Source organism: Canis lupus, unplaced genomic scaffold (assembly GCF_011100685.1).
Source record: "Canis lupus familiaris isolate Mischka breed German Shepherd unplaced genomic scaffold, alternate assembly UU_Cfam_GSD_1.0 chrUn_S1541H1729, whole genome shotgun sequence".
Classification (NCBI taxonomy): domain Eukaryota; kingdom Metazoa; phylum Chordata; class Mammalia; order Carnivora; family Canidae; genus Canis; species Canis lupus.
The window spans coordinates 134,105-143,424 of record NW_023330380.1 but is presented as its reverse complement, the minus strand read 5'-3'; the positions used below and the strand labels follow the sequence as shown (position 1 = coordinate 143,424).

At 42.9% G+C, this 9,320-nt stretch overlaps 1 long non-coding RNA gene across 1 annotated transcript in view; it reads left to right on the top strand.

Moving 5' to 3' along the window:
* The first annotated feature begins 2,397 nt into the window (after window positions 1-2,397).
* LOC119878358 overlaps window positions 2,398-9,320 on the top strand; it is a 67,144-nt gene continuing 60,221 nt past the window's right edge. The window contains exon 1 of the long non-coding RNA XR_005386806.1: window positions 2,398-2,524. This is a non-coding gene — a long non-coding RNA (uncharacterized LOC119878358). The remainder of the gene's footprint in view (window positions 2,525-9,320) is intronic.

The window sequence follows — 9,320 nt, the reverse complement described above, 5'->3', positions numbered from 1 at the left end:
GACATTGATGGTATTCTGGTTTTTCGATATCATGTGGATTCTTTAAAAATTAATTTCTCATCTTCCGAGTAGCTAAATATTTTGAAACTATGTAATTTTTCCATCACAGAAAAAAGAATTTAGAAACATATTCTTGGCATATCATTCCAATGGGAATTTCATGCAAAAGTAATATTTTAACAGCAGGCTGGAAGGAAGACTCATTGCCTCTGTCAAGTGCCAGTTACAAAAATTAGACACAGCCTTAAAGGGAATAAATGGGGGATTAAAATGTTTTTGAAGCTGCTCATTTGTCTGAACTTTATTAAAATTTCCATGAAAGGGTAATGATATATGATCGACATATTGTCATATATACAGAACAAAAACAAAGTGAACGGAAGAATGATAAATTATTTCGCCTTAAAAATTCACGTTACTGATGGCCAGTGCTATCTGAACTGTATTTAGATGAATTAAGCAGATATGCTACCCTTCTATTTCTAACAAAAGGAATGAAATTCAAATCAAAACATAGGAAGGCAAATCTCAGAAAAGTATGTGAAGGTTAAAGTGGCCACAAGTCTACGAGTTGAGATGTCCTTAGCAAACAATTATTCCATCTAATACATCATTGATATCATTACCATATTTATCACCAGTATGCAATGTTTATAAATTGTGTTGACCTCGGTGACTAATTTAGGTTACAAATCATGAATCACTGTATCATTTTTCGCTTCCGTTTCTTTTAATGTCTGGGTCCTTTCTGGTTTCAGAGTGATACATTCTGGGTTCTGTAGTCCTTTGGGCTAATATCTTTTATACAGGGGGGGGGGCTGAGCCATCTATCCCTTTGATGGAATCTGCTTTGTAAATAGACTGATGTACACTTTTTGTACACAAATATGTTTGTATACAAATCATGTTTCCTACTTTGAATTTTTTTTTCCTGTGTGTGAATATATCATCATACTCCAGAGTAAACGACTGGATACACCAGGTCTACTGGAGTAGACCGTATCTGGGGATCTCACGGACAGAAGAGTGATGGGTGCCCAGGTGCCTGCTTCTTTCGGGACCCCCCAAAGAGTTGTCGTGGGGGTTTTAAGCCACACAGTGTTCTGTTTTGTTTCTTAAACTTAGAGGAAACTTTTTTTAAATGACAACCAAAAGGGGATCCCCGGGTGGCTCAGCGGTTTAGCACCTGCCTTCAGCCCTGGGCCTGACCCCAGAGACCTGGGATCGAGTCCACCACGTCGGGCTCCCTGCATGGAGCCTGCTTCTCCCTCTGCTGTGTCTCTGCCTCTCTTTCTCTCTCTCTGTGTCTCCCATGAATAAATGAAGAACATCTTTAAAAAATAATAAAAGGGAACAAAGAACATAAACCGTTGTGGCCGCGATAAAGGGACAGGCAGGGAGGACGGGGACGGCCAGGGACTTCCACGGCAGGTCTTCTACCTCCTGGAAACGAGCTCGTCCCAGACTCTGGTCACTTCGTGGTCTTCTTGGGTCCGCTCAGCGGTCTTCCGGGAGAGTGGGTGAGATCTGCTGCTTCCCCGCGCCCCGGGCCCCCCAGGACCTGAGGGCTTCCATCACCCCCTTCCGTCCCTCACAGGGCTTGAAGGGGTTGGAGAAAGATCTTTTCCCATGCTGTTTGTCTCATAAAGCCCTATTTTTTTCTCTTCCAGAACCTTCCAGAGTTCGGCTTTGGCGAGTCCCCCGACCCCGTGTCCGAGCACCTGCAGGGGAGGAGGGTGCACGGGGCGGGAGGGCTCTGGGGCTGCGGGCGGCGGGGCGGGCTCGGACACGGGGTGGGCTGGGGTGGGGTGTGGAACTCGCCAAAGCCGAACTGTGAAAGGTTCTGGAAGAAAAAAAAAAAAAAAGGGAAAAAGGACTTTATGCACACAAACAGCATGGGAAAAAAATCTTTCTCCAACCCCTTCAAGCCCTGCGAGGGACGGAAGGGGGTGATGGAAGCCGTTTGGTCCTGGGGGCCCCGGCGAGCCCGAGGAAGGCGCAGATGCTCCTGGAGCCCTCCGGCCACGTGCACCCTCGTCCCCGCAGGTGCTCCCCTGCAGCTCCTCACACCTGCCCTTCCGCAGTCACTGTCCCTGCGTGTGGCTGCGCGGGGCGCCCAGGTCCTCCGCACCGCTCCCCTCCCCCCCCGCAGCAGGTGCACCCGGGAGGGGGGCGCACGGGGGCCCGAGGGCAGCTGCCAACCAGGGTTCAGACGCGGAGGCGGCGCAGGTGCAGGTGCAGGGACCTCGGGGCTCGGCCGCTTCCTGTGGCCCCGCGCACCCCCCCCCCGCCGCAGTGCGCAGGTGCGAAGGTGCCCGCGGGGGTCCACGGGCTGGGGGGGGGGGGCTCCAGGCAGCGCCCTCGCCGCCGACCCGCAGGTGCCGGAGCGCAGCCGGGTCAGGCCCCAGGCGGGCCCTGCACCCCCCAGGAGGGCCCGGCTCAGCGGGCGGGGCTCCCCGAGAGGCCGCGGTTGCCTGCCGGGCTCCCGAGGGTCTTCCCCGCGGCGCATCCCCTCCCGCGGCAGGTAAGGCTCCGCGCCCCCCGCCCCCGTCTGCTCCAGGGGCCCCTCGCGCCCGCAGGACGCCGGCCGTTGGGTCGTTGGGCTGGTCCTGGGCGGGGCGGGGCGGGGCGGGCTGTCGGGCCCCCGGCGCCCCGGGCCGCCGCCTCGGTCTCCCCGCGCAGGGCGGCCCGCTGAGGGCTGCGTCCCCAGAGAAGCCACAGGCCAGCCCCGGGGCAGGCCCGAGAGCGCCGGCGGGTGCTCCCAGGAGGAGCCTGGCGGGGCCTGGCGGGCTGCGGGGGGGTCGGGGGGGCTTCTCCGCCTCCCCCGGGGCAGCACCAGGAAGCCGAGCAGGGACCCGGGGGAGCCTGGGCCGCTCTTCTGTCCTGGAGCCCGCAGCCCGGAGGCTCTGCTAGCCTCCCCCTGTTGGGGCCGGGGCACCCTGACACGCCCGGGGAGGCTGGGCCCTGCCAGCACCTGCCGAGGCGGGGCCCGGGGCTGCAGCAGGGCCACCCCCGCCTGACATGACCAGGCCTGGGGGGCGAGTCCAGCAGCTACATCCGTGCACATCCCTAGGAGGGGAGGGGACGGCCTCCCGCCTGACATGACCAATGCTTGGCCATTGTTATGAACCTTGGCCTTAGTCGTTTTTCAGGGCGCTTAGTGGAAGACTTTTCTTTTTTTATTTTGAGAGACCAACTTACAGCAGGAATCAGTCTTTGATTAATTTGTTCCTTTCTCTGTTTAAAAAAGTACTTTTTTTCCATTAATATGTGAGCAGTAGTTTTAGTATATTACACCTCTTAATTTGTAATGCCTTTAAAATTATGATTTGCCTATCATTTAACGTACATCATTATAAATTAGATCATAATTTAATCTATGTATTTTTCCTATATATGAAAGGTAGAACAGAAAGCTTAGGAGTTATTATGAATATGACTGACAATACGGTCTAATTATAAAAATTATGGTGTCAACAGACTTTTACAACTTTCATCATGGAAAAGTATTCACAGAGTTTCACCCTTGCTTTGTTTCAATAGAGATAATATATTTACACAGTAAAAGAGAAAAATTAAATTGTGCAAAAATAAAGTATATAGGCTCTAACAGGCTCCCTCCATAATCCCCAAATGATAGCCTGTTCTCTAGAAATCACCAGATATTTTAAGGTTTTAAAAGGTTTTTAAAGAAAGACCTTAAAATATCTGGTTTTGTTTGATTTGATTATTAGTACCATCGTTCTAAAGAATGCAATTAAAACATAATATACCAATTTGAGTTTACACATCCTGTTGTCCGTTCTTACAGGCAATAAACATGGGGGTCCAGCTTCTGGAGGCAGTTAGGTCTTGAAAAAAAATACCTGAACACTCTGTACCTACAGTCTCTAATTTTTAAGCAGAATAATATTAACTTATATCTTAAAAATCTGTTGTTAGGGTTCATTAAAATGCATTCAGCATTCAAACTGGAGAGATTTACAAGTCAGTATCATGGCTATGTACATATTATTAACGACATAATTAAGGTTAGCGATGGTCTCAAGTAAGAAAACATGTATCTTTTTCTTTAAACCACGTGAAGGAGCATGTTCAAGCTCTCAGGTTCAATTCATTCTCTTTCTTACACTTTATCAACTGCTTAAAACAATTATCATATGTTAGACTGCTTTGTAATCATACCATAACTACTGGTACAGTATTGTGATTTTCCTGGAGTTAATATCTTGTGGATATAGAAAAGTCATATGAAATATTGCAATTTCTATAACCTATTTTTTTGATTGGGAACTACATTATCTTGATCAAAGAGCCATCTTTATCTTCTTACTTCTCAAGTGTATACATGTAATTAGATTAATTGCCCTAAAAAGACAGTCTTCATGGGGCCTCCTTTGTCTTCCTTTCATTTGAATCTTGTTTTAATTTTCCTAGAATACTTTCTTAGGTTAGTTTGGATACTGGAGTTAGCTGAGTCAGAAATGACTCCAAATAATTGTTACTTTAAAAAAAAAGGTAGTTTGTTTCTCCAATAAATATAAGGTAAAGCAACTCCATAACTGTCAGTCTTCTGTTTCATTGCTCCATTATCTCAACACATGGCTTCATTCTCATAGTCCAATATGTCTACTCCAGTTTCCTCTATGATATTGTGATTTATGCATGAGGAGTGAAGCGATGAGGAAGGCTAGGATGTAGAGGGAGGATTTTTTTCTGTTAGGGAAAGAACCCTGACAACTCTTATGTTTATAGTGCAATGGTCTGAACTTAGGCATAGAGCCATACTTAGCCGCAAGAGAGATTGGAAAAGTTTGCTTTAGCTGGATGACCATTGCTCAACAAAATACTCTTACATTGCGAGAGGAGGTTATTAGAGGGCAGCTCGCTGTCTCTGCCACAGTTCTTGCTCTTGAAAAGATAAGAATACTTGCATATCTTTCTTTTCACACGCAAAATTCACAAAGTTCTTTCCATTATGTCACCCATCCCAGGATTTCTAGCTAATGTGTGGTCTTCTCTTTCAGGGTCAATTATAGTACCAAGTGGTCTGACCATACATAAACTGAACTTAAAAACAAACAAACAAACTAAAAAACAAAGGCAGCTTATCTGTACACACTCCCCTCCCCATGCCAAATATGCAGTGGTTTGGTTAACATAGGCAATCGCAATACAACATACAATTTGAAAAAGGGTAAACAGAAATAAAACACTGAACAACTGCTCAAGAGCTATTATCCTATTTCGCTTGGTCAGAATTATGAAGCCTTTAGGCAAAGGCAGAGAGGTAAATCCCCTGGTAAATCCATATATCAGCCCTGTACTGCTTTCTAGGACAAATCCCTATGTCCTTCACAGTTGAAATTTGTTGTGCTAAGTGGTCCTTCCTTTTCTGTTGTCTTCTGTACCCTTTATGAGATCTACAGAGCATTTGCAGCTAAAGTTTTCCTGATGCAGTTTTGGGATAGAACACTCACAGTCTTCTGCAGACATGTAGTCTCTGCAACAAAACATTTTTAGGAGCACCTGGGTGGCCCAGTTGTTTAAGCATCTGCCTTTGGCTGAGGTCATGATCTCCTGGTTCTGGGATGGAGCCCTGAGAGTCAGGCTCCCTGCCCGGTGGGGAGCCTGCTTCTCCCTCTCCCTCTGCTCCCTGGCTCTTGCTCTTTCTCTCTCTCAATCTCTATCTCAAATAAATAAAATCTTTTTACAACCTGACAATACATTTTTTAGCCAAAAAAAAAAAAAAAAGAAGAAAAAGGAGGTTTCTAGTGTTTTTACTTTTCATCAATTTCCTCTGCAAATGAACCCAGATGGAGAGCCTATCTGGACATAGAGATTAAACCTGAACACTCTCATCTGTGTATTGGTGTTTGTGGTTTGTCCTTCAGGATCTCTCAGATGATAGGAAACTGCAACCTGGCCAGTTGTTTAACATTTAACAGTTATCACTGAGTTCTTATTGTACCAAGTTGTATTGTCAGTACAAGTTTGATGGTTGTCCAATTTTTTTGTGTATTTTTCAAAACGTAGATCTTTTAGAATTATGCATTTTTCATCAGAACTTTGAAAACTCAAAAAAAAAAACTTTGAAAACTCATGTCTATGTGTTTATGTCTGGGAACTCAATGTGCCTTTCAATTAAAAGATTTATCAGACAGTTGTCTAATTAGTTCCCATAGATAATTGCATCAGTCTTCCTGGCCTTTGTCAATGTATCTATAATCCTATAACCAATGTTAGTAAAAATGTTACTTTTTTTTACATATTTTCTAACTTTGTTGGGATTTATAGTTTTGCTGTGATTTTAAGAGGAAAATTAAATTTAAAATGTGTTCCCAATCCACTTCCATTTAAAACAACAAAAAACATACAGAGATGTGAATAAAGACTAGAGCTTTACAAATGAGAATATTTACCAGGACTATTTCCAACTCCCAAACTATTTGGGAAGACAAAAGTATTTTAATAATACAGTTTTCTTTTTATCTATAATAAGTAAAAGTGTAAGTTATAAATTCATTTATTTTTACTTTTAATTTTTTGTTGTCATTGACATATTTAATATGATATTATTCACCATACTGCATATTACAAAGTTAGTGTTACATTCTGAGAATTTTGAACAATAGAACTAAGTTAAAACGATCGACTAAATAGATCACAATCTCTCCCATGACTGTGACAGCATGAAAAGCAAGATGTATTTTATATGTAAATAAATGTGGTTTGGAGCTACGTTTTTCATTCTCAAGTGATAGTAGAACTTTCTGATTGATGGCTTTATGTTAATAAATAGCTGGACTTTGGGAGACTGGGCTGTTGGAAAACACAAAGCAACTGAACAGTGGAGCAGTGGAGAGGAGCATTTGTGTGCATTGTGAATGAAGTTACATATTTATACTTAAAATGCTATTTGTCATACATTTTTAATCTTTTGACCTCATATGAAACTTTTTTGATCAATCTTTAGAACTATTTTTTTGTTTATCTCTGTATAAATTCACACATATTCATCAATCTGTCTACCTGGGCATGATTTAATTAAATGAGGATTTCACCTGACTTCTTAGCTGATTTTGATAATATACCCACATTTTTTTCTTCAAAGCCCCTAAAGAACAATGTACAATAAATAAATGTATAAAAAGTCAAATACTATTCTGTTTTTGTGATGTTTGACATAAGCCAAGTAATGTGCTTCACAATAGGCCTGGACAAGTATGATGAGAGAGGTAGATTATTCCAATGCTAAAACTTCTTCCTTGTCTCTATTACTCCTTTAAACTTTGAATCTACTTGTATCCTTTCCAGTTCATAAATTATTTTTTGAAGGATATGTTGTAAAAATATCCCTAATATTGGCTCCCCCTGCCCTTGAAACCATATTTTGGTGACTCGAAGAGCTAAATCTGAGTGAATTTAAGAGAAATAAGATATTTTGCGGGGAACTTGGGTGGCTCAATCAGTTAGGCATCCAACTCTTGATTTCAGCTCAGGTCTTGATCTCAGGGTTGTGAGTTCAAGCCCTATGTTTGACTCCCAGTGTGGAGCCTACTTAAAGATGATATTTTTAAAGGGGAGAAAATAACTTGTGTGGGACCTGAGAGAAATGGCATCAAGCTACTTTGTATTATCCATTTCATTTTGTTTTGTTTCTTAGTATGTAGAAAGGAACTGTGTGTGTGTGTGTTATATTCCTGAGAATAAAATTGCACAAAATATAGAGTAAGGAAGGAAGAATAAAAAATTGCTAGAGCATAAAACTTAAATGGACAGAGGAGATTCTATCTAGAAAATAAACAGATTCAGTTGGTATAGTACTTTGACAATTGATTCAAGTAACAGTTGGAAAGAGAGTACATAAGGTGCAGATCCTGAGAGTGGGTATTTGTGGTAGTGGGATTCTGTAGAACATTTTTTTAATGTTGAAATTAAACCAGCAAAGGGTAAATCAGGACATCTCCTGAAATTAGGGAAAAGGGAGGAAGGAGAGCTAGAATTTTTGAGGAGAGCAAAGACAGTAAAGGAGCCATCTAGGAGAGTGGGAGATGAAGGACCTGGAGTTGTGTGATTGTTGGACAGCCTAAAAGCTCCTAAGGTTTGTGCCATCACATAAGTAAAGTTGATTAGTTGCAAGAATGCAGAAATAAATGTAGACAATTGGGTTTAACTCAGAAGTGGTGCTTTTTCCAAGTGAGTTTAAATTAAAAAAAAAAAAAAGAGGGGAGAGACAAGGAATTGGTAAAAGAAACATTATATTGATTGACCATGGTATTTAAGATGGCTAAAGACAAGAGGACACCAAATAGGTAAGAGGCAGTGGAAATGCAGTAACATTTGTAGCCCCTATGGTGTAGAGAGATTCTTGGAGCCTAGATCCTTTTTTTTTTTTTAAGATTTTATTTATTTATTCGTGAGATACACACAGAGAAAGGCAGAGACATAGGCAGAGGAAGAAGCGGACTCCTTTCAGGCATCCGGATGTGGGATTTGATCCCGGACCCTGGGATCATGCCCTGAGCCAAAGGCAGATGCTCAACTGCTGAGCCACCCAGATGTCCCTGGAGCCTAGATCTTGAAAGAAGTGACCTCAAATGCTAGTTGGCAAGGATCAGAGAAGGAAATGCCTGAAATTGAGATGAAAGATATGCAGAAATCTGTAAGGACAAGATTGTGGTGAGTTGCTTTTGTAGGGTGAAGAATAGGAACATCAAGGGAGAGGACTCAAGGTGTCAGAAGTGAAGGTGTTGGAAGGATCATCTATACACATACTGAAATCCCAAAAAGACAGGTAACCAGTAAACAGGATGACAGTGAATTGGGAACTGAAGTCATCCAAAAATAAGGATTAATAATGTAGGTATTGGGAAACTGCAACAATAATTTTCATAATTGGAAATATAAAGTAATAACAAGAATTTTATTTTATTTTTTAAGATTTTTAAAATTTATTTATTCATGAGAGACACACACACACAGAGAGAGAGAGAGAGAGAGAGAGAGAGAGAGAGGCAGAGACACAGGCAGAAGGAGAAGCAGGCTTCATGCAGGGAGCCTGACGTGGGACTCAATCCTGGGTCTCTCGGATCATGCCCTGGGCTGAAGGCAGGCGCTGTACCGCTGGGCCACCTGGGCTGCCCTAACAAGAATTTTAAATGCAGATAGTTTTAGGGAAATGCAGAAGATAATAGTTTTAAGGATGGAATGAAGAACAGGAAACACACCTTTTTATATCCAGACCCAACGGTTCAACATCTTTTCAGTGGCATAGAGAACAGTTTCTATGTATAAAGACTATGTAAAAGCACTGACCT